Source organism: Emys orbicularis, chromosome 6, assembly GCF_028017835.1.
Source record: "Emys orbicularis isolate rEmyOrb1 chromosome 6, rEmyOrb1.hap1, whole genome shotgun sequence".
NCBI lineage: Eukaryota > Metazoa > Chordata > Testudines > Emydidae > Emys > Emys orbicularis.
The window spans coordinates 102,634,065-102,647,213 of NC_088688.1; positions in this window are offsets into that span (position 1 = coordinate 102,634,065).

Below are 13,149 nucleotides of genomic sequence, written 5' to 3' on the forward strand. Positions count from 1 at the left end.
ACCTAAAGGGAAATGAAGCTTCTTTGTAATATGCAGCCCTGCCAGGAGTCAGATCTCAGTCAGCTATAGCAGTCTAGCGATATACCCAATCTCCTATTTTATTACAGTTTTATCTTAAAAGACGCTTTTAAAACATACACACAGTCAGTGAATAAAATGGCACTTACAAAGAATTTAATAAACATACTAATTTAGGCCACACTGAGAGAAAGCCCAAATATCAAATAATGATATATCACAAATCAAATATTCAGGATATCTATTTTAATCTAAGAGGAAACAGAACTCTCTATTCTAATCTTGGTGTAGTGCCTTTGGCTTCCTGAAGTATGTGATCTTGTTAAATTAAAGGATTAAAGTGAATGCATCCTTACTTTGGTACGTACTTACAACTAAATAAATAACATGCTTGTTATGTCTGCAAACAAAATGAATTAAGTGAAACAAGACAGACAGCATGGACTTGCTGATGTCTTTGTTTTCAGTAGAATCTAATCCTGGGAACAGTAACGTACCAAGATAAATAACAAAAGTTTCTTATTATGGTTAGCAATTCATTTGCTAGAGCTCTGATTTGTGATCAGAGGGATTGCATAATAAATAGTGCCAACACATCTGTACTATGATTAAAAGAGTTTCTGCCCCCCCCCCCCACCCCACCCTAAACCCATTGCCTTAGGGCAGAAAGCAAGAGGAAACTGATTAGAGGCAGAACAAGAGAAAGGGGGGGGTGGGGAAGGAGGATTTGAAACTGATCATTTTCTTTGTATTTTGCACTCTAACAATTGGTCACTCTTGTTCCTAAGTTGGTCTCTTTGGTAACATTCCTTTTAAAATGATGATTGTTTTCAATGAACCACTATTACTGCCCATATTTAACTCAGGGTACATTGTTGCTTTTTTCTTCATGGAACGCTGCTCACAGCAAAGCACTCAGACAATTAAATCACCCGCAAGCACACCACAAATATTTGTTTATTGGGAAAGAAAATATGGAGAGACTTACAAAACTGGCATGCGTATTATTAATACCAGCTTTGAAAGTGCTGTGGTTGAACTATGGTAAATATCACTAGTAGTACAATATTGAAGAGTTTGGGAAGTCATCAGCCAGCCCTTGAGATCTGAAACACATGACATAACCACAAGCTGCACTTTATGAAATCTGAAACTGTAACATGAAGAGTGACCTAATTTAATTCACGTGATTCTATATGTTTGATGTTAATAGACCCTTTCTTACTGGGGGGAATAGGGCTTTTAATAAAATACCAACCACATCCTGCCATGCCATTTATCCTGGGGGACTAATTCTATTCATATTATGATTGATAGTTCATGGATTCCGTGGGGCTTGCCTGTACCTCTTACACATCCTATTTGAAGGGGTAATTAACTGCATGTTTAAAATGGTTTCCTATCTACAGGTGTAATGGTGAGGGGGAGGAGTCAGATTAGATGAAAAATAGCTATGTACGTGTCAGACCAGAGACAAAATAAGATACAGGATATGGGTACACAACTGTACTTTCCTCTAGTGCTTACAAGCAGTGCTCATCTGCCATTGTTCAAAAGTCTGTCCTTGTAAATGTGTTTTATAAACTCTGTTTAATTGGTTTGGTTTGTGCTCAGCTTCCCCCCTCCCCCCGCACCCATTATGTTTATTTCCCCCCAGAGAATCATCTAGCACATGAGCATCACCAGATGATTTGATTACCAGCTCAGGTTTTTTGAGCATTTTTGCAGCCTTTACAAGCCTGATATTGTGGATCTTTTAACAGTAACCATGTCTCTCTACTGATGTCTTGCTCACTTGTACTTTTCTTGCTATCAACCCTTCCCGGTCTGAAAACCTTCCCATATGTTCTACTGTAAGAACTAGAGACTAGTAAAAAATCAGAATTTCTATCACACAGAAAATTCTGATATTTCAAAATTTGTTTTCATCTTGAATTGGAACGACATTGATTTATGTCCCCCTGAGCTGATGCAGTGCCTCTTGGGAGTTCTAGTTCGGGTTCCCCATGCCCCCATTTGCCTCTCCAGCCAGACAACAACATCTCTAGTAAATGTTCAGTTCAGATCACCCTGTTTCAAAATTAAATATTTCATTTAGATTTTCCAGATGGAATCTTTTTTGGCAAAATGGAAATGGATTTTCCTCTGAAAGATTTCCATTTTGCAGAAACTGCATTTTCCATAAAAAATAATTGAACAGAAAATTCCTAAACAGCTTTAGTAAGAACACAGTCCTGATATTATAAATACCAGCAAATCAGCACTTTCAGTAGGTAAGCAATCATTTCTCCAAAATACTTCTTCCCCAAGCTGCACAGCACTGACAAACATAAGGAGAAATTGGAGCAAAGGATTGCTACTAACCCTATACACAAGTATCAACCAAATCTGGCTGAAATTTTTCAGTTGAAAAAAAGTGTTTTTTGATGGAAAATTGGGTTTTCCACTAGACCACATTTTTCACAAAAAGTGTCTGCTTTCTGCAGAAAAGTGCAACTTTTCATCAAAGAAATAAACAATCAAAAATGTCAACCTACAACTGAAAAATTTTGATTCAGAAATATTGTCGTCATGCCTTCTGGAAGTTGTAGTTCAGGTGCCGCATGCCCTCAATTCTCCTCGATGGGCTGTATCCTCCCGCTGAATGGAATACGGGACTGTAGAATGACAGGTCCCATGAGACATTCTAGCACCATTTCCAAAGCAAATTTTTCAGTTTTCAGCCAAAAGTTTTCATCCTAAAATGTTCAGTTTTTGATTCTTCAATGAAAAAGATATCAACATTTTCCATGGAAAACAGAATTTCACATCAGCGCTAGCATCAACAGCTATGGCTGTCAGGAGGTGCAGCACGGAAGGTGAAGTCTGCGTTTATGAAGGAGGCAGTGTATGGCTACGCTTGTCACAGAGGAATTCTTCTGGCTTGTTGCAGCCGCTTTATAGCGGCAGCAATCATTTTGTATTGAAGGTGGGGGCCAAAATCTAGCCTAAAAGTTTTGAAATGTTTATGTCCATTTTAGGTCGTTGAAGTGTGGTTATGTCCAGGGGGAGTAGGAGATAGAAGATCAGCTTTGAGGTGAAGCTGGCAAGGGCCTTGCAAAGTTATCCTGAATGCTTATGAACCAAGCTACTTGCCCTCCCACCTTCATGTACCACAATGATAATCATAATGAAAATATTTCTATTTTATTCAAAAAAATTACTTGACCTGAGTGGGCAAGTAGTAATTCTGAAGGTTGGTATACAGGGACTAAGGAAGATGAGCAAAGTGGATCAAACAGGACAGAATTATTATTAAGAAGGAGATTACAGTAAAAATGGATAGGACAGGTAGGCAAGTTTGAAATCTGCCTTACGTATAGCTATTTGGGGTAAGGATAAGAAAGAAGACAAGGCAATTTCTCTCCAGCTCTTCCCCATCAAAAAACCCCCATAGCAACCCAAAGGTTTAAAAAAAAAAAAAAAAAGAGTATGAATTTTTACCTAGGGACACAACTCTTGTCAGTAAGTTATCTTGTCATGGAACTCTCAGCAGTGGTGTTGTTTAATTAGTCTCATCTTCTGTGCAAACAGAAGCTCATTATCTTTACAAATACGGTACTGCTTTGGGGATTGAAGTCTATTCAAATTATTAATAGTACAAATATAGATGTTGTCCAAGCAAGACCATGTTATTCAGTAAATAGATATGACTCTTGCTGATATAAGTTGAACCACTCCAAGAAATGCTTGATGCACTGGAAGCTGCCTGTGGACATGGCTTCGACTTCCCTCCACTTTCCCTCCCCAACATAAGAGAAGACTTCAATAGGCTTTTTTCTTGCACCATAATGTCAGGTCCCTGCAGTACCTGTGATTCATTAATCCAGTTTCCAACAGCTACACATGATCACCCCAGACAGAAAAGCTGCAGCCATTTATTGGTATTTCCTGGTGCTACACTTCTCATACCTAATAACTCAAATACATAGTGGAAGACCAGGTGTTCCTAAAACAGGTCAGGGCATATCTATGTGCTCAATTGCTGCTTTAGCATGCTCCTGGCCTTTTCATCTTCTGATTCCTCTGAAAGCAGATACTAGTAATGAGCCTCCAACAGAATTCAGAGAGGAATTCTTTACAATAGTTAAGAGGCCTCCTCTAGTGGTATTAAAAGTGCAGTGGGACCCACTTCACTGCCTCATGTACCTGGGATAAAATACTTGTTGAAGGACTAAATCCCTTTACAGAATATATTTTCTCAGCACCCAACCAAAACATAAAGAAGAGCACAAAGGCAGCCTATTAAAGGATTAAACCTCTTTAAAAGTAATAATACAAAATAACTTCCTGTGCACCATTAACTAATATTTTGACTGGTATAATGAATGAATATATTTAGACTGTAATATTTTCTGAGTTATCAAAGTAAACAACTTTCACCAGAATAGTACATATTAACACTACAAGTGCAAATTGTCAGAGAAAACTCACCCATATAATGGACTACCTTGATGTGTTAACTCTGTAATATCACCATGGAGTGATGTTATCATGGTCCCTTTCCCCAGAGTTTCCCACTAACCAATCGCTGTAAGGAAACCTAATATTCTAATTTAATGATCCACAGTCCAGTTTCTCTCTCTCCCATGCCTAATCCTACATCATATCCTTGTCTCACTAGTCACAGCTCTTTAGGGTTTTCCTTTTTCCTCTTTACATATTGAGTGCAAAGTTAGTTTGTCACCTCTCTCTAGCACAGCACCAAAAAGAATGAATTCCTCTTCATGAACATAATGGGCCAGATCATGATTTCCAGGGCCGGCTCTACCATTTTTGCCACTCCAAGCCCTGATGATTCTATTCCATATGTGCAAAATAAGGGTAATTCCAGTGTGCTTCAGCACCAATTGAGTTGAACATGATATGCTGGGAAAAAGTCAAATCATGCCTCACTAATCCATTAGAATTCTTTGGGGGAAGGGGCCAACAAACATGTGGACAAAGGTAATCCAGTTGATATAGCATACTTGGACTTTCAGAAGGCCTTCGACAAGGTCCCTCACCAAAGTAAGCAGTCATAGGATAAGAGGGAAGGTCCTCTCATGGATTAGTAACCAATTAAAAGATAGGAAACAAAGAGTAGGAATAAATGGTCAGTTTTCATAATGGACAGAGGTAAATAGCGGGGTATCTAAGAATCTGTACTGGAACCAGTGCTGTTCAGCATATACATAAATGTTATGGAAAATGGGGGTGAACAGTGAGGTGGCAAAGTTTGCATACAATACAAAATTACTCAAGATAGTTATGTCCAAAGCTGACAGTGAAGTGGTACAAAGGGATTTCACTAAACTGGGTGACTGAGCAACAAAATGACAGATGAAATTCAGTGTTGATAAGTGCAAAGTAAAGCACACTGGAAAACAATCCCAACTATACCTACAAAATGTCAGGTTCTAAATTAGCTGTTACCACTCAAGAAAGAGTCATTATGGATAGTTCTCTGAAAACATTTTGCTAAATGTGCAGCAGCAGTCAAAAAAGGTAGCAATGTTAGGAACCATTGGGAAAGGGATAGAAAATGACAGAAAATATCATAATGCCACTATATAAAGCCATGGTATGCCCACACCTTGAATACTGCATGCAGTTCTGGTTGCCCTATCTCAAAAAAGATATATTAGAACTAGAAAGTACAGAGAAGGGCAACAAAAAGTTATTAGGAATATGGAACAGTTTCCATATTAGGAGAGATTAAAAAGTCTGGGACTGTTCAGTTTAGAAAAGAGAGGATTAATGGGTGACATGATAAAGGTCTATAAAACCAAGAAAGTGAATAAGGAAACATTATTTACCCCTTCACATAGCACAAGAACGAGGGGTCACCCAATTAAACTAACAGGCAGCAGGTTTAAAACTAACATAGGAAAGTACTTCTTCATACAACACAGAGTCAACCTGTGGAACTCATCACCAGGGGATGTTGTGAAGGCCAAAAGTATAACTGAGTTAAAAAAAAATTAGATAAGTTCACAGAGGATAGGTCCATTAATGGCTATTAACCATGCTCTGGTGTCCCTAAACCTTTGCTTGCTAGAAGCTGGGACTAGATAATAGGGGATGGATCATTCGATAAATTGCCCTATTCTGTTCATTCCCTCTGAAACATAATGGCACCAGCCACTGTTCGGGAACAAGATATCAGGCTAAATGGACCATTGTTCTGACCCAGTCTTATGTTCTTCTTTAACTTGGAAGGATCATCTCTAGGCTTGTGAGGATAATTAAGTCTCCATTGCCATTTAGTCTATTGCCTCTCTACTGAGACCTGTTGTATTAATTTAGATAAAGTAAAAGAGCCCAAAGAATCATGCCAAAGATTTGACATTTACTGATTGAAACACACAAAAGGAAAAGAATCAAAACAAGGCAAAGACCACCAAAATGGAAATTGAGTGATTATGCAAAACAAATAATCAAAACCCATCAAAGTCCCTTTTTGTAGACAGCAACAGAGGGTCCTATGGCACCTTTAAGACTAACAGAAGTATTGGGAGCATAAGCTTTCGTGGAACCTCACGAAAGCTTATGCTCCCAATACTTCTGTTAGTCTTAAAGGTGCCACAGGACCCTCTGTTGCTTTTTACAGATTCAGACTAACACGGCTACCCCTCTGATTTTTGTAGACAGTGAATATTAGTTAAAGTCTCTTATTCAGTCAGAGTCCTTTTTGATGGGGAAGAAAGGGTAAGTTCTGTTGTCCAATTCCAAGTCAGGAATGACAGTCACCTTCCGGCTTTAGACAAAACAGATGGACACAGAAAGCAGAGAAGAGATAGGATAGTAAAGATGGAGGAAATAGGGCTTTCGTTGATGTTCTCCAGATACAGGGCAGCCAGTCAGTCATGGACAGATGCTTTGGACATGAGAGTCATGGACAGACTGGCCATGAGAGCCATTGCTCTGGATCACAACTCGCTACCCTGATCAGGTCCTTGTCCTTCACTTATACTTCTCAGGCTGAGCAGGTCTGAATGGGCCATCTTATCTCGCTATGCAGTACAGTTGATTTTAGGATCAGGTGAAAAGCAAAAAGAGAGCAAGAACAGGAGGAAGATAGTGGAGGATGGAAAGAAGCACATCAGGGAGCAAAAAATAGAGAGACAGGATCTCACATGTATTAGGTTGAGGTCCTCATTGGTGCAGCGATGAAAGTCAAGCGTCCCCACTCAAATATCAAAAGTCTGGTGTGATGACAACAATCCTTCCATTACAGCCATGGTGATCATAAGAAGGTTCCCCCCACCCCACCAAAAATCTTTTTAAGGGCCCCAGAAAGGGTAATGGGTGGAATGGTCCATCTCCTCATTGTTTTGACCACCAATTAGGTCTAATTTCCTAAGCACCAGTTTTGGTCCATTACTTCTGGTACCCCACTTGAGTAGGTGGATGGAATTGTTAGTGTACACTAACCCCACTAATAACCACCCTCCCTCCAGCTACCTTTTTTTCCTCCACCTCCCTTCCTTTCCCCCTTATGACTGGAGAGTGTTAATAGGCCACTTCACCTTGAATGGTCCCTTGAAATATTTGTTAACTATTTATGCTAAAGAATCTGTTCCGCATTGTATTTAGCTGTGACACTCTGAGTACTTTCCCTAGTCCTGAAGAAAAGCTCTGTGTGAGCTCAAAAGCTTGTCTTTTTCACCAACAGAAGTTGGTCCAATAAAAGATATTACCTCATCCACATTGTCCAATATATGATTTAATATTTTATATTCTATTATGTTTCAACATTATCACGACAAAATGTTTCATGTTTCTGAATTGAAGTTTTTCAGAATTTCTTTTCTATGAGAAATTACAAAATTTTGACTTTTTTGTTTTGCTCTGAAATTAAACAAAATTTCCAAATGTTGGAATTTCCATGGCACAGAAATTCCATTTTCCAACCACCTCTACTGCGACCTTAATATAGGCCCCAAACAGCCACTTGATAGTAGTAAGGTTTTGTCCCTAATTTGTTGTGCTAGATTCAAACTGGTGTGCTAGAATAGAAAGTGTCCATTAATCCTGCTACCAAAATAGCTCTTTATTTTAATAACATGAGTTCTTTTTCCACCTCCACTTTAAAACCTTGTTCCTTGTCAGCCCTTTCTTCAAACCTAGTTTCAGAAAAATGTTCCATATGATCAATTTGACGTCATCTTGCTTATCTTCTTCCTGCTGCTCATTGCAAAGATTAACGTTGATAAATTCAGGTTTGAGTAATGATCAACATTTCTTGATCACATGGTTGATTTGAGTCACATTCTCAGAACTAAAGCAGACTAAAATAGGACTCTGTACTATGGACCAAAAGGAGTAGTGAAGAATAGCAAGAAAAGACTACATGCTTCCTTGTTCTTTTGATTTGTTTTGTTAAATCATACTTGAGAACAGAAATCAGAGAATAATTAGTAGCATTATCGTTCTGTTAGGATGGTTGTTCTGTTTCATTAGCAATAAACCTCATTTGGATAAAATATCTAGTCTTGCTGTTCTGTTGCTCAAGATCATTGTGTCACCTAGTGAAATAGTTCTTCATATATAATAGAAAAAGTGCCCTATTTTTAAATTCTGACATGAAAGTAGCAATTTTTCAGCCTTCAGTACTATATTGAATCAGCAAAATAACAATGTTGAAATTGAACCGGAGAGACCTCTTCCACCACTTTTCTATCCTATGGACATTGTGTTTTGAAGTGTTCCCCACCTGTAAAAAAAAAAAAAAAAAAAAAAAAAAAAAAAAAATCAATCCCACCAAAGTTACTGGGGAGCACAATATTATTGATGAAGCATTAACTATATAATATTTCTGATGCAAACACCCCTCACTGTATTACACTGATAATTTTGGCAGTGTCATTTTTTAAGAAAACAGCAAAAGATACCAATTAACAATGAACACAAAGGATCTGATTTTCAAAGTATCAGAGGCACAAGGCAGCTTGCAAAAACATATGCCCAATTACATGCTTATTTTGCTTGCACAATTACTGTGACTTCATGTGAAACCCTGGTATTGAAACTCAACTGGACATTTGCATGCGCACATGCTTGATTTGCATTTGCAATCACAGTAAATGCACATTCAGAATAAGTGTGCAATTATGCATGCACTTTTCCACATGGCCCTGAGCTTCTAATATTTGGAAAATTAGACCCTCAGGGTTATATTTTATTCTTCAATACACACAACTCCCACTATCTTATTAGGAGTGTATTCAATGGTGGAATTTATTTCTATATGTTCTCACAGCCCCCAAGTTTTACATTTAAATTGTCTTTGATATTTAAAAAGTAGCTGAAAAAATGAAATGTAAAAACTAAAATAAAATGGCTGAACTGATTCAATTATCTAATGTGCTTTAAAACAGAGAAGTAACTTAACTCCCTTAAGGAGGAGTTTGTAACTGAAATGCCAAGAGGTGCTTAACTACAGTATTGAGAGTTCAGCACCTTAATACTTGTACAATAAAACATTCTTGTGCTCTAAGGGTCTTTTCTTGGTTCTGTGCTTCACATTCATTCATGGAAACAAAAGGGGGGCGGGATTAGGGTTTGCAAAAAGGAAACTGGAAGGTAAAGAGGAAAATGAGAAAAAGCATTGGCCCAATTAAGGAGCGAACTGGACAGATTCAAATAATAGAGCAAATAACCTTTGGTAGTCTAGTGGAGAGCAGAAAAGAAGAAAGAAGCTTAAGTGGCAGGATATCAGAAGGAAAGAAGTTAGAGTAGAATTTTTATATCCAGGACTTACTCAGTTGAACAGATTAAGAAAGTCAAACCATGTAAAATAAAAGATGGCAAAATTTAGTGGGTCTTAACTATATGTGATAATAGTGTTATTAATGGGCATTTATAATGTGCCTTTCAGCTGCAGGCCTCAGAATGCTTTACACAAGTGGGTATTATTACCACCATTTTACAGAAAGAGAAACCAAGTAGTAAGCCACTAGCAGATCTACAAGTACAACTCAAGTAGCCTGACTTCCTCTCTGCTGCATTAATGAGACCTCTCCAAAAACTGAGTACAATGAGGCTGGCCCTTTGTGCATAATCAGTGTCAGTGTTTTACTACAGTCTATTTCCCTAGTTATTTGTGAGTGTCTTTCACATGACAACAGGGCAGAGAAAACTATTTTTAAAAATAGGAAACTCAGTTGTAAACTCAGAAGAATTGGCAGGGAGACTCTGGGGGCAAATATAGTATCTGAAAAACTACTTTAAACTCATTTTTAAGACTTGCCTAGTTTCAGGTTGATGTTGTCCCTTTAAAATCCAAAAATCTATACATGTGCTTACCAGATATGTGCATGCAAAATGTGGAATTTGTTCACACAATTTAGGAGGTCACTTTTGAACTTTAGGTATATGCAAATAATCACTCTTTGTTTATTAGGAATGATTTCCTGAGTCCTAATAATTCTGTAATAAATAACTATAGTCACTTAAACAATTATTACACCTTGACAAATGTTTAATAACCAATTGATATTAGACATGCAAACTGAGCAGCTATTATTAGGAAAGTATTTTGTTTAGGTTTAACTTCTAAGAGTCATTAGCTCTAGCGCTTTAAATGTAACCCCCAATAAATATATTTGCAATGCATTCAAGTTATTTATGTAACATGGGTTCTATACCCATTTTCTTCTATGTAGCAAAAAGGGATGGGGTGAGGAACACAGAAAAGTAGAGCAGTGGCACTGCCCCATTTGCTCTGCCTCCCTTGTGGAGGCTTTTTCTTTCCTTTAGAAAGGATTGTGGCTCTGCTGCTTGTGGGGAGAGGGAGCATGCTAAGGGCAGAGAAGCAGCTGCTTTCCATGCATGCTTCCTTCAGGTTATACAGGCAGCTATAGGCTGGGTTTTATAGATGCTGCTAGCAGAATAAACTTTCTCTGCACCTGCACCATTCTTGGCAAAATGGCAATACACAAATATGATGAGAACTACCAATGGGGCCATGCCACCTGAGAGGAATGGGAGTCCAGGCAGCTTAATGGGGCAGTATCTTTGCCCTTGATGGAGCTCCCCATTCCCTTCAGATGCCCATTGATCTACTGGATTTAAGTCCATGCATTATATGACCTATGCAATCTCTCCCCTATGAGGGAAACATTAAGTCACAAGCTTCCCATAGTGATGCTCAGGGAGTTTCCTGAGCCTTCGGTCTCTTTCCATAGGAGTTACCAGAGGAATATGTGATATCATCCTATATTATTAAATTTAATTTTAATCATTATTTAGGACACTTTAAATATGACCAAGAAGCTCCAGCTGTTGTCTTTTAGATCAGGGGTTCTCAACCTTTTTCTTTCTGAGCCCTCCCCCCCCCCCCAACATGCTATAAAAACTCCACAGCCCACCTGTGCCACAATAACTGGTTTTCTGCATATAAAAGCCAGGGCTGGCGTTAAGGGGTAGCAAGCAGGGCAGTTGCCCAGGACTTCATGCCACAGGGGGCACTGTGAAGCTAAGTTGCTCAGGGCCCCAGACTTCAGCCCCATGCAGTGGGACTTCGGCTTTCTGCCCTAGTCCCCAGCAAGTCTAACACTGGTTTTGCTTGGCGGACTCCCTGAAACATGCTCGTGGCCCCCCGGGGACCCCCAACTTCTGGTTGAGAACCACTGTCTTAGACTGTAAACACCTTAGGGCAGGAACTCTCTTGTTGCTGTTTATATAGTGTCTAGTACAGTGGGACACTGGTTTGGGTGCATAAGGGCTACTGCTGGGCAAATAATAATCACCATGGTTGCTCTTTCAGTGATCTGCAGTAGACTCATTTTCCAATAGAATAGTCTACCTGAATTTCTGCATTGCTCCTGTTCACTTGCACTGTATTTATCTAATAGTGACACTCTATCAACACTTAGGAACAAGCTGCCCTAGTCCCTAAATCAAAATACTGCTCCTCTGCAAATGTCACCTTCTTCTCTGACAAAATTTGCATTTAATTCTTTTTTGGTGCTGTATATTCTCTTGAGTTTCACTTAAAGAAATTATATAAATCCTCAAGCTAACTGTGCTGATAGTCCCTGCTCTCAAGAGATTACAATCTAAATCAGTAGTTCTCAACCTGCAGCGGTTCTCAACCTGCAGGTCGTGAGCCACTTGTGGCCCAATCAGCACACAGCTACAGCCAATGTGACATCCTCAGGGCCATACAGATAGTTTATATGTTGTGTGGATGCAGCCCACGTAACACAGAGACTTGCATGTGCGGCCCATGATGGTAAATAGGTTGAGAACCACTGATCTAAATGGATAAGTGAGACTAAAGGTGGGAAGGGAAATGGAAGCAGATACTAGGTGACCTTGGGCAAGTCACTTCACCTCTGAGTTAGTGACAGAGTTGGGAAGGACCTAAGTCTCCTGAGTCCAAATCTAATATCCTCTCTCTCCTGGACTATACTACCTCTCAGTTAAGGAGTTAAACAGAACTCTTCTAGCCCTGGTGGTTCCCTGAGGTACTCCAGTCCCTCCCTATTCCCCCCAGGCTCTGAGAGCGGCACAGATCATTATTTGCTTCTGGACAATATCAGCTCAGCTGTGCTGGTCAGCAAGGGAGGGGGAAGAACCAAGGTTCCATCCATTCTCTGTCCAGCCCCATGCTCTGTGCAGGAAGTAAATGGGTATGCAGCCACCACTTACTCCTGTGTGCAAGGACCAAAGTCTGAGTAGCTCACATGGGGTGTAAGGAGTATTCTTACTCCCTAGCATGGGAATATAGCCCAAGTCACAATATAGCCCAGAGCTCTTACTGAAGCAATATACACCATGCGGGGGAGGAGCACATAGATAAATAAGAGAGCCCTTTCCTCCCTAGTAGCGGTTTCACAGAGGAAGAAGTGCAGTCTTATGGCACATTGACACTCAAGCTGGAGATGCAATTTCCAGCTCAGTTAGACACACTAGTTTTGACTGAGCTAGCACACTAAAAATGGCAGTGTAGGCATGGGCAACAGGACAGGCTGGTTGCCCCAAATACAACCCTGCCTGGAATCCTAGCTATGTACATGGGTGACTAACCCATTCCACCGCTTGTTCCACTGTGGTTACACGGATATTTTAGCAAACTAGCTTAATCAAAGTTAGTGCACGTAC